This window comes from Sphaerodactylus townsendi, linkage group LG04 (assembly GCF_021028975.2).
Source record: "Sphaerodactylus townsendi isolate TG3544 linkage group LG04, MPM_Stown_v2.3, whole genome shotgun sequence".
In the NCBI taxonomy this organism is placed as follows: Eukaryota; Metazoa; Chordata; class Lepidosauria; order Squamata; family Sphaerodactylidae; genus Sphaerodactylus; species Sphaerodactylus townsendi.
Genome location: NC_059428.1, coordinates 966,220 through 977,924, shown reverse-complemented (window position 1 = coordinate 977,924; position 11,705 = coordinate 966,220). Strand labels below are relative to the sequence as shown.

At 49.8% G+C, this 11,705-nt stretch overlaps 1 protein-coding gene across 7 annotated transcripts in view; it reads right to left on the bottom strand.

Moving 5' to 3' along the window:
• SPTBN4 (spectrin beta, non-erythrocytic 4) overlaps positions 1-11,705 on the bottom strand; it is a 573,187-nt gene that overhangs the window by 208,356 nt on the left and 353,126 nt on the right. The gene's annotated exons all lie outside the window — the stretch shown is intronic.

Here is an 11,705-nt window from a genome sequence, read left to right as displayed (position 1 = left end):
CCTTGAGGGGGAGGGTGGAGAGAGCAAGCTCTCGGGTGATGGGTATGCAGGCAGTGCCCTTGAGCCCCTCCCCTTTGCTCTGAATTTGCCCTAGAAGAGGCTTCCTTAATTTTTCCTTAATACTGAGCTCGGTAAAGAGAAATAAATCCAGGCAACTAATGGGTGGGGTGGGATTGGGGTCAGCAGGCAAGGGAGGCTGTGGAAGAGATTGCCTGAATGGGGAAGATCTTGGAGGCAGACAGCAACTTGGTGGGCAAAAAGGATGAGAGAAAGACAAGAGAGTTGGCAGAAATGTGCAGCAAAGCAGGGTGGGTAGAATCAAGGCTTGAAGCTGGGCAGTCTGGGCATTCAGACCCAGGCAGGGTTTGTTCTGCTACTGCTGCTAGATTTTTGTTCCCTTTTTGTAGCATAGGATTGGGGGTGGTCTTTGACTTGGCTTGTGGGGAACTGTTTGTGTGTTTGCAATACTAGAGGGGAAGGAAATTGTACCCCACAGGATGGCACGCTTGTACTTCACCATGTTACTCATACTAAGAACTTTGAAGGCCTGTGAGGCTTAACCAAGGTTGGGACAGCAGGTAAAACAAGGAGCTGATTTCCTGTGCCCTGGCTTCTTTCCCCTTGAGATTATGCTTGGCAGGGCAAAGAAATCAGTGATCAACTCTGCTGCTTCATGAGACAGGTATGGAAAGAATCTAGGTGGGGACCAAGAGATGTTGGGCAGCCCTTGAGTGAACCCAGTTCCAGTCTCCTGTTGAAGAGAAAGAAGATCCTGCACAAGCGGAAGTGGCCTGCAGGTGGCACTCTAGTGCTCGCCCTTTGTAGGTAAGCATTTCAGAAGTTTCTCTGTACTTGTGTGTGTCCGTAAGTGGCAGTGCCTACAGAGTTAGCAAGGTGGGGGCTGTTTAAATTATTAGATGTGAAGGAATGGGCTCACAAGGCCTTCTTCCTTTGGGCAGATCCCCAGGAGGCCAAAAAACCTGCTGACCATCCAGAGTCTCTGCTTGGCATGGCAACAACAATTAACTGGGTAACAACAGTGTCTCCGTACACCCACCACCTTGCACCTGTGTGGTCGCATAGAGGCTTCACCTGGTTGCCCTGACTTCCCTTGTGCTCCTGCAAGCTGATGGTGCGATCTACAACAACTTCGCAGTTTCAAGTATTGAGCTCTAAAGGAGCTTATCCATTGCCTGTCCCCATTACCCCACTTTGAATAGATGTGGGATGTTGTAGGAGATCTGATTTAGGCATTCAAAATACAAAATAGTTTAGCAAATGAGTAAAGGTAATACAAGTGTTCTGTTCCAGCATTCCCTTCCCCTGCAGTCTACAGATCTAATGAGATAACTGTCTTATTTCCTATTAAGGGATCTAAACCAATTAGCTTTAAAAATATTTTCTTTAGCTAAGTGGCCACAAATAACTGTTAGAACCCATTTCAGCTAAAAAAAACTCACTGAGAACTTATTTTGACAGGTAGAATGAAGGGTTCTGAGCATTTGAACTTTAACCGACCTAACCCTAGGAACGTGGATGGTGTGGTTCAGAGACACTCTGCTTCGTCTCTGGTGTTGATCAATGCTAGGTCCATTAATAATAAGACCACAGTACTCCGGGATTTTCTCAGGGATCTGCAGTTGGACCTGGCTTGTGTCACTGAGACCTGGGTGCGTGAGGGCGAGACCGTCGCCTTGGGTGAGGTCTCCACCGGTCATGAACACAGGGCTGGGAGGGTGGGGGCGGTGTAGCGACGTTCATCCAAAATTCCATTCCCTTTAGGGCTGTCCCCTTCCCAGAGATCACCGGTATGGAGTGTGTTGGCCTTGAGTGGTTGGCCATGGAGAGGCTGGCAGTCCTGGTGTACCGGATGCCTAGCGCACCAAGGGACAGCCTGCTGTGGCTGCTATAGGTGGTGGCAGACTGGGCGTTGCAGTTCCCTAGACTTATTGTCCTGGGTGACTTCAACGTCCATGTTGACACCACCTCATGTGTAATAGCTGCAGACCTGGTGTCGTCCATGGCGACACTGGGCCTCTCGGTAAGTTCTGGCCCCACTCATGAGGCTGGTCACATACTGGATTTGATCTTTGGGTCGGGGGTTGATATGGTCGTATCCTCTATTGATAAGAGTGCCATGGTCCGATCATTATGCCCTGAAGGTTCAGATGGACTTGCCTCACCACCCCTGTCTAGGCGACAGGTTGATTTATGCCCACCCGTGGAGACTTATGGATCCAATTGGATTCCTGAATGCTCTACAGAACCCTGACCCCACCAGCACACTTGATGAGCAGGTGGAGGACTGGAATTCCCAGCTCTCCGATGCCATTGAGGTTGTTGCTCCCCGGCACCCTTTGCACTCCCATGCTCGACAGGCTCCATGGTATACTGAGGAGCTGCTTCAGATGAAATGGGTTCAGATGACTAGAGCGAGCGTGGAGGAAATCTCGTGACAAAGCTGCGCGAACATCTTATAGGATGTTTATGAAAGCCTATGAGATGGCGACGGAGACGAAGAGAGTCTTCTTCTCCTCCTCTCTCGCATCTTCTAGCTCCCGCCCGGCACAATTGTTTCATATAATTCAGTCCTTAACCTCCTTATTAGATGGTTCTACAAAGCATCAATTGGCTATTAGCTGTGAGACTTTTATGAGCTTTTTTGCAGATAAAATCGCGTCACTCCGCCAGGACCTTCCTGTCACTTTGGCTACAATTAGTGAACTGGAGGCTCCCTTGCTGTCTTCAAGCCCTTGTTTGGCCAAGTTTTCCCTGCTCTCTGAAGCCGCTGTTGACAGGGTCTTGGCTGCTGTTAGACCTACTACCTGTCCTCTGGATCGGTGCCCCTCCTGGCTTAAAATCTGCCGGGAGGAGCTGCGACCTCACCTGTTGAAGATCATCAATGACTCTCTTGAGCAAGGAGTCTTTCTGGGTGGGTTGAAGGAGGCAGTGGTCCGCCCACTCTTGAAAAGACCATCATTAGATCCTGGAGATCTGGCCAATTACGACCCGTTTCGAATCTTTTGTTTCTGGGGAAGGTAATTGAGAGAGTGGTGTTGGAGCAGCTTCAGGGTTTCCTGGATGACACATCGGCCTTCGATCCCTTCCAGTCCGGCTTCCATGGCTTGGGCATGGGGCGGAGTCTGTTCTTGTTGCTGTCACAGATACGCTCCGTATGCAACTTGACCGAGGCGGATTGGCGCTGTTGGTGTTATTAGATCTCACCGCAGTGTTTGATGTGGTTGACCACGATCTTTTGACCCACTGCCAGGCCGCTTCCGGAGTTCGGGGCGTTGTCCTTCAGTGGATTGTCTCGTTCCTCCTGGGTCGGAGTCAGTAAGTGTGGTGCGATGTACCTCAGGGGGCACTGTTATCCCCACTATTATTTAACATCTATATGCGGCCCCTTGCTCAGTTGGTACAGAGCTTTGGGCTGATCTGTCACCAGTATGCTGATGACACTCAGCTCATTCTGTTGATGGAAAAGGAGCAGCAGCCGCCCCTGCGGCTCTACAGCATTGTTTGGAGGCGGTCATTGGTTGGTTGAAGCAGAGCAGGTTAAAGCTTAATCCATCGAAGACGGAGATCCTTGGCTCGGTCATGGGGGGGAGGTTGGGAATTTCCGGCCACCAGAGTGGGAGTCTCATTGGTGCCGACATCCGGCCGCAGTCTGGGGTCCACCTGGATTCGTCTCTTTCATTGGAGACCCAGGTGGCCTATATAACCCGGACTGTGTTTTTCCATCTTAGTCAGGCCCGGTGGTTGGCTCCCTTCCTCTCCCATGCAGACCTAGCCACTGTGATCTATGCAATGGTTATCTCCAGGCTATACTATTGTAACTCACTCTACGCAGGCCTTTCCTTTTGTCTGATCCAGAAGTTAAAACTGGTCCAACATGCAGCAGCTCGCCTACTTACAGGGGGCGCCTTTCGAGATCACATTCAGCCTGTGCTGCGCCACCTGCATTGGCTTCCAGTTGAATTCCGAATCATCTTCAAGGTGTGGGTGTTGACCTTTAAAGTCTTACACAGCCTGGGACCTTCGTACCTTCGGGACCGCATTACCCCACATGTCCCTACTCGGCCTCTGAGTTCGGCAGAGGCCAATCTACTGAAAGTGCCTGGCCACTTGATAATGCGACTGACCTCCACTCGGGCCAGGGCCTTTATGGCTCTGGCCCTGGCCTGGTGGAACACTCTCCCTACAGCTGTCCAGGCCCTGCGGGATCTCGGCCATTTCCGCAGGGCCTGTAAGACTGGATTGTTCCACTGGGCCTTTGGAGAGACCAGGCGCTGAATTGTGCCCCCCTCTGTTCTCCTGTGAGGGCCCCTTTACATCTTTAGGACCCACCGTGCCCCCCTCTTCCCTCGTTAGGAGGATTTTAAGTAAGGGTTTTTGCGGGACGCCAATTTAATGTAGCAATCGCTCCGGGGATGGGGCGGTATACCAAATTGAATGAATAAATAAATTGAATAAATGAATAAATAAATAAAACCATTTGAACAGTAAACCAGACAGACACTTTCAATGAGTTACTGATTTTTAATTGGAAAAAACCTTTTTGTTAGGCAAGAAATGTAAAAAATACACATGGATGCTAATTAACCCTATAAGTACTAGAAACCTCAAGATAGGAAAAGCCTAACATTTCTCAACATAAAGTTTAAAGTTACCAATTTAAAGAAGAAGAGTTGGATTTATATCCCCCCTTCAGGAGACTCAAGGGCTGGCTATCTTTCCCTTCCCCCCTCACAACAAACACCCTGTGAGGTAGGTGGGGCTGAGAGAATTCTGAAGAACTGTGACTAGCCCAAGATCACCCAGCTGGCATGTGTTGGGAGTGTACAGGCTAATTTGAATTCTCCAGATAAGGCTCCCCAGCTCAAGTTGCAGAGCGGGGAATCAAACCCAGTTCCTCCAGATTAGAGTACACCTGCTCAACCACTACACCACTCTGCTCTCAGATTGCACTCTGGTTCCTTTAGAGCAGAGTGGCGTAGTAGTTAAGAGCAGGTGTACTCTAATCTGGAGGAACCGGGTTTGATTCCCCGCTCTGCCACTTGAGCTGTACTCAGGAGGCAGCATGACTCGTGCACCAGCGTAGATGCCACATGCGCTGGCATGAGACTCTTACTGCAGCAGTGAGGTACACTGGCCCTGTGAGCAGTGCAGCAACGTGATGAATGGGTGCCATGGCTAAAGTACACCAGCATATTTCCAGCATAGGGCTGTGCCAGGACAAAAGGGGCCATTCCTGGGCTCGTGCAACACTGGAAAACCACAATGGAGATGCCCCGATGGAGCTGGCAGAGCATTGGAGCATTCTATGGAGCATTCTCAGCCCCACCTACCTCACAGGGTGTTTGTTGGGGGGGGGAGGGAAGGGAAAGGATATCGTCAGCCCCTTTGAGTCTCCTACAGGAGAGAAAGGGGGGGTATAAATCCAACTCTTCTCCTCCTCCTCCTCCTCAACTTACAAGATGTGGCAAGGTCAGCTGAGCCTGGGCCATTTAGGTGAGGGCAGATCTTATTATTGAACCTGGTTTTTGCAGCGCCAACTGGTAGCCCTTGCAGCTTGGTCATATGTCAGCATGTAGGTGTGACCGGGGATTACATGTGTGACTGGCCCATGCCAGTGACCCCAACACTTCACGACTGCCCAGCCACCCTGGAGATGGGTGGTCCCCACATATGGGTATATCCTGGGATCCAAGGGCATGCTCAGGCCCAGCATGGCCATACTTGGACTCAGTGTACACTGAGCATGGAGGACCCATCCTCATGAGAAGGGACCTGGGGTCTGAACGGTATTGGGAACAGCCATCTGATCAGATGTGCTGTTCCCAGGACCAGCCCCGTTGGCTGGTTGCACCAAAAGAGTTCTGCCCACAGGTTCTAACATCTGGTGCAAGTTATCAGCAGATGGCAATCAGCCACCTCTCCACAAATGTGGGGGTTCCAAGCTCGGTATCTGGTGATGCCTCTTCCCCTCTTCAGGGCTCTCTCAACCCATGTGAAAGAGAATTAGTGGCCCAATAGCCATCAGTTGCTGGGTGGCTACCTCTTATTGGACAGCCTGGGATTGCTGCCAGATGGATGGTCCCCAGATCCTGTGTGGTTGCCACCCAGACAGTTCCTCTAGATCCCCTGCAGCAGCCCTTCTGCTCTTAATGGGGTCCAGAATGAGGGGGTTAGGTGCTGTTGCACCACAATGTTGTAGAACACTGCACAAACAGCAAAGATCTTGGCCATGAGATTCAGTTGGACCGTTCTCTGGCCACCAGTGGGGTGCAGGTATCTGTACACATCTTCAGCTACCCAAATGCCCACTCAATAATCATTAGCATTTTGCAATAAGCCAGTCTGTGGGTGGCCCTGTTGTCTGGGTCATCCTGTGCATAAGAGGTCAGGAGGTATGACAGGTGGTTGCGGCAGAGGCACTGGGCGCACACCTGGGGGCAGCAAAAATCTCAGGTTTGTTTTTTGTATTTTTTGTGTTTTTTTCAGTTTTTGGCCTGCAGAGGGCGCAGTTGTTAGTCTAGCAGCACCAACATTTCAGAGATTTGTTGGGAGACTCTCCTGATGATACCACCCAAGTTAGGTGAGATTTGGTTCAGGGAGTCCCAAGTTATGGACTCCCAAAAGGGATGCCCCCATCCCCATTGTTTCCAATGGGAGCTAATAGGAGGTGGGGGCTACACCTTTGCGAGACCATAACTTTGGACCCCCTGAACCAAACTTTACCAAACCTGGCTGGCATCGTCAGGATAGTCTCCTAAAGATATCCTGAAAATTTGATACTACTAGCCTAAAAACTGTGCCCCCTGCAGGCTGAAAACTGAAAAACACTAACAAATACAAAAAACACAAATGAACATGGAGGGCAGCAAAACTCAGATTTTGCACCGGGCTCCATTTTCCTTAGCTATGCCTCTGGTTGCAGGATGCCTGGATGTTGATTCTGTAGAACCAGGGCCAGTTCCAGTAAACCTTTGCTTGTCTTGGTGCAGGGTGTTGCTGAGGGTAGACATGTGTGGAGATTCTCTTGGCTAATCTGTCCTACTCTCTGCATGCCCTCTCCCCACCTGCACCCCCCCTCCCTGCTGGTGATGGCACTACTGCCAGTCTAAAGGGGTGACCCACATGGGCATGCTACCAGTCATCAGAGTTGACGCAGATACTCCATTGTTTCCCCACCCCCACCCCTGAACTGCAGCTCCCAGTGCTCCCTTGCCCACAGTGGGCTTGGCCATGGAGTTGGAAGTCTTCTTCTGGCATCACCTGGGGGGTCGGGGGCATCACCTCCAAAGCAGGACAGGCGTTCTTGATTGATGGTGAGGCTGCTACTATGGACACTCCCTCCATGCCTGCCGTTGACTGGCAGTGTTCTCCAGGTGCTGCCCTTTGGGGCCAGGTAGAGGGCAATGCTTCTCTGTGCTTGTCAAACCCTGGATGTATGATCCAAATCAGACTCTGTAACTTCAAGGTTAAGAAGCCTTTATTGGGTAAGAGGGAAAAAGCTGGTTCTGCCAGAATCTCCAAACAATCCCAGTATATCAAACCCCTTTCCTCCGCCACCTCCCTAGCCCGTAATACTATCCCACACTACAGAAGGCATGAAGAGCAGGAATGCAGGATTAACCCAAGGTCAGAAAATTGAGTTAATGTCTTTAGCTGTGAGAGCCTCTTCACGGGAAAACCAAAGTAGTTTTGCCCACTTCTGTGGAGCTTCCCCTCCCCACTGGTGCCTCTTTGCTGGTTTCCAGGCTCCAGCCTGACATTCCGCTCCCTTTAAGGCCTCCCCCCACCCTGTGGTCAGTCAGGATAAGCATGGTGGAAGGTCTTTATTAATCTGGGGGCCTGCACATGACTTGCATCAACCCATGCATTACAACCAAGCGGAAAATAAGTCCAGGACACCAAGTATTGCAAACGTTTTCTGTGCAGGCGGGAGTTCAGGATGGCTTCTATCCTGTGGCGGAACAGGCTTGCTTTGCCTGGCAGTTCTCTATTCCGCTCCCAATCCTCTCTATTCTGCTTCTGCTCCCAAGCCTCTCCCAGGGTTGCCAACTTTTCCTGGGGAGGGCTAGCTTTCTCTCTGGGTAAACCATTGCCACCACCTGACTGTTTCAGGAACTGCCCGCTGGGGAAGACCAGGATTCCCCAACTTCCTTTCCAACCATGAGGCCTTGCCTCAGTTTCCCTTGGTTCCCCTCTCTTGGGTTCCACAGGGCAGATTGGAAGAAAAGCTGCTCACCAGTTGCCAGCCTTCCCTCCCCCCCCCCCCTATTTAGATAGCACATCCAAGACGGTGGAGCATTCATGGTACAGAAAACTGTTCTCCACATCTAAGGTTTAAAAGTATTTTTTAGAAATAAAAGGGTCACAAGTATATTTTAGCACTGCACCAGATTGAGCAAGGGTTTTCGAAACTGTTAGGACCTAGTGTTACGCACTGTGTCTAGTCAGAAAAGAATGTTTAGTGGGGTATATATTGTCCATGTCCCAGGGTAGAAACCAGTCAGTAAGTGTTTGGGTGGAACTTGCTATGCAAAGATGCAGGGACATAGGTATAGATTTTTATGGGGAGGTTGGAGGGTGGGGGCACGCCCCCACCCACCCCTGGGGGTGTGGCCATGCCTCCCCAAGCCCCGCCCCTAGCCTCAGTGCTCATAAAAGCAGCTCTCCCAGACCAGGAGCAGCAGACTCTCCTCCCCCCACTGACTGGGCTCCCAGCCAGCAGCTGGCAGTCCCTTCTGCCCTCCCCTTTGGGCAGAGGCATAGTTAGGGAAAATGGAGCCCGGTGCAAAATCTGAGTTTTGTGCCCCCACCCCCCCAATGGACGGCCGCTGTGATGCTGAAATCCTCCCCCAAACAGCATCACTTTCAATGGTGTTTAAACTAGGGAACCCAGATTCTCCTCTTAAATCCACCTTAAAGGAGAATCTGGGGTACCCAGTTGAAACAAAATTTAAAGTGATGCTGTTTTGGGGTGGATTCTCCCCCACCCTTAAACAGCATCACTTTCAATGGTGTTTAAACTGGGGAACCCAGATTCTCCTCTTAAATCCACCTTAAAGGAGAATCTGGGGTACCCAGTTGAAACAAAATTTAAAGTGATGCTGTTTTGGGGTGGATTCTCCCCCACCCTTAAACAGCATCACTTTCAATGTTTAAACTGGGGACCTCAGATTTTCCCTTTACATCCATGCCAAAGGGTGTGGATTTAAAAGCAGAATCTGGGGAAATTTGGAGGGTGCCTGCTGTCAGGGGTGGAATTGTTAAGCTAGCAGCACCAAAATTTCAGGGTATCTTTAGGAGACCCTGCTGCTTATACCACCCAGGTTTGGTCCAAAGTTATGGACTCTCAAATGTGTAGCCCTCATCTCCTATTAGCTCCAATTGGAAACAGTGGGGGATGAGGGCATCCCCTTTGGGAGTCCATAGCTTTAAACTGAGTTATGCGGGAGAGGGAGACAGTATTCAAACAGATAGGAGTTCAAAAAATGATGATGATAGTAGTCCAAAGGTTATAGAGAGAACTGAGCGAATAGGTCAAGAAGGCAACAGCGGGAGGGAAAAAACCTTAAAGAAGCAGCCAGAGGAAATGCACCATGGCCTTTGATGTCTCTACACCAATGCGCAGAGCATGGGAAATAAACAAGATGAACTTGAATTCTTAATGCAGCAAAACAAATATGATATTATAGGCATCACTGAAACCTGGTGGGATGAGTCTCATGATTGGAACGTAAGAATGGAAGGGTATAATCTATTTCAGAGAAACAGATCAAATAGGAAAGGTGTAACGAACTGGTAAGGTCCAGGCAAAAGCAACCGTTCTTCATTGAGTTGGCATTCTTAGTCGGAAACAAGTGATGCGAGATCTGAAGCCCAGATCTCGATCAACAGCTTTTACTGGGTATCAAACAGGCTCCCGCCAAAATAGTATAAACAAGGCAGGATTTCACACAGACTAGCAAGCAAGTGAAAGGTAACCAAAACAGGAAAATTCCCCTTCCCAGGCATTAAGCCAAGAACCTTCGGCGGGAACCTCTCAAGGTCGGAAAACACACACTCACCACAACCTTACATTCCGCCTCTCCAAAGAAACACACACACCCCCGGCTTGAGAGGAAAAGCCTTATGAAACGCAGTCACTAAGATAGGAGCATGTACATCTAAAGCATTGATCCACTGATTGTGGCCCGAATGGAAGCCCACCCACGAAACAAGATACTGCAAGCGTTGCCAATGCATATGGGAGTCCAGAATAGCATCAATCTCATAATGTTTGTGTCCATCAATCATAACTGGTGGAGGGCGTTCCGGAGGGCCATGCCAAGCATTGAAATATGGCCATGCCAAGCATTGAGTAAGCTGGAATGGAAAACAGGATGAATATTGCTAAGTGACTTAGGCAATTCAAGTCTAGCAGTTACATTATTGATAACCTGTACAATACGAAAGGGCCCAATAAACTTTTTTCCAAGCTTGGAATATTTGTGCATGTCACGAAGATTCTTGGTAGATAAATACACCCAATCATCAACATGCAAAGGGAAATCACTGCGGTTTTTGTCTGCCTGAGTCTTTTGGAAATCCTGAGCTTAGCGGAGGGCTATACCGATGGAATCCCAACCCTTAACTATGGTTTGGATCCAGTCATTGAATTCCTGGGGTTGTAGAGGATCAGAACCCAGCAGGGGGAACGGTGGGGCAGAGCGTCCAGAAACCACCTCAAAAGGAGTTTTCTTAGTGCTGCTGTGCACCGCATTATTGTATGCATATTCTGCAAAAGGCAACAAGTCAGTCCAATTATGTTGATGGTAGTATAACAACGCAGGTACTGCTCCAATGTTTGGTTGGTGCATTCCAACTGGACGTCGGTCTGCACGTGGTACAGAGCGGGCACCATGGGTTCAACCCCCAACAGACCCAAAAATGTTTTCCAAAACTTAGAGATGAATTGAGGACCGCGGTCCGACATTATCTTGGTGGGGGCGGAGTGCAAACGATAGACATGCTGAATGAACATCTTTGCCAACTTGGGAGCTGAAGGGATGGTGGAACAGGGTATAAAATGGGCTTGCTTGGAAAATAGATCTTCCACCACCCATAGTACCATATTGCCATGACTCTGGGGTTAGTCGGTAATAAAATCCATGGAGATAACTTGCCATGGGTAGGATGGAGGAGGAATGGGTTGCAATAAACCATGGGACTTGCCAGGATTGTATTTGGCCTCTGCACATGTAGGACACCCTTTCACATATGCCTCAATGCCTTTACACATGGAACGCCACCAAAATTGGCGGCGTAGTAAATGCAGGGTTTTTTAAAATCCAAAGTGTCCCGCCTGCTTAGCAACATGACCCATGAGCAGCACTCTTATGTAAAGAAGGCGGAACATACCAACAGTCCCCTCTCCGCCACACCCCCTCCTTCAAAACTAACAAAGGATCAGTGTCCTCCTCCAGGACGGGACTATGCCCCGCATATGGAGCTCTTGCAAAAAGGGTGTAACAACATCAATGTGGGCAGAGGGCGGTTGGGTCGAAGGCAGAGTTGGATCAACCTGTGCTTTTGCTTGAGCCCTGGTGACCACCAATCCTAACTGCGTTGGAGAGAAAACAGTGCGTGGAATGGCACATAAAGAGGTCTCCGCCCCTTTAGGCTGGCAAGAGAAGGCATCTGCTAACCGG